This window comes from Puma concolor, chromosome C1, assembly GCF_028749965.1.
Source record: "Puma concolor isolate L17-30 chromosome C1, mPumCon1.1.hap2, whole genome shotgun sequence".
NCBI classification, from domain to species: domain Eukaryota; kingdom Metazoa; phylum Chordata; class Mammalia; order Carnivora; family Felidae; genus Puma; species Puma concolor.
In genome coordinates this window covers 150,250,151-150,250,732 of record NC_141674.1, presented here as the reverse complement: position 1 = coordinate 150,250,732, position 582 = coordinate 150,250,151, and the positions used below count along the sequence as shown (strand labels likewise).

Here is a 582-nt window from a genome sequence, read left to right as displayed (position 1 = left end):
ACAGAGAAGATGTACAGATGGCCAACATGAAAAGATGTTCAACATCATTCCTCATCAGGGAAATGCAAATCAGAACTACAATGAGATATCACCTCACACCTGTTAGAATGGCTGACATCAACAAGAAATAAGTGCTGGTGAGAATATGGAGAAAAAAGCCTCTTGCACTGTTGATGGGAATGCAAACTGGTGCAGCCACTGTGGAAAACAGCATGGAGGTTTTTCAAAAAGTTAAAAATAGAGTGCTTTCTTCAGCAGTGCATGTACTATAATTGGAATGATATAGAGCAGATTAGCATGGCACTCCTGCACAAGGATGACACTCAAATTTGTGAAGGTTTCCACGTTAAAGAAAAAAAATTTGAAAATAGAACTACCCTACCTCTGTGAATCACACTACTGGGTATTTACCCAAAACATACAAAAATGCTAGTTCGGAGGGATACATGTACCCCTATGTTTATTGAAGCACTATTTACAATAGCCAAAATTTGGAAGTAGCCCAAGTGGCCATCAGTAGATGAATGGATAAAGAAGTGATATGTATATACAATGGAATATATTCAGCCATAATAAAGAATT

General features: G+C 37.5%; 1 non-coding gene across 1 annotated transcript; it reads left to right on the top strand.

Moving 5' to 3' along the window:
* The first annotated feature begins 244 nt into the window (after positions 1-244).
* Positions 245-351, top strand: LOC112849063 (U6 spliceosomal RNA). The gene has a single exon (XR_003222512.1). It is a non-coding gene; the product is annotated as a U6 spliceosomal RNA (small nuclear RNA).
* Positions 352-582: the final 231 nt, after the last annotated feature.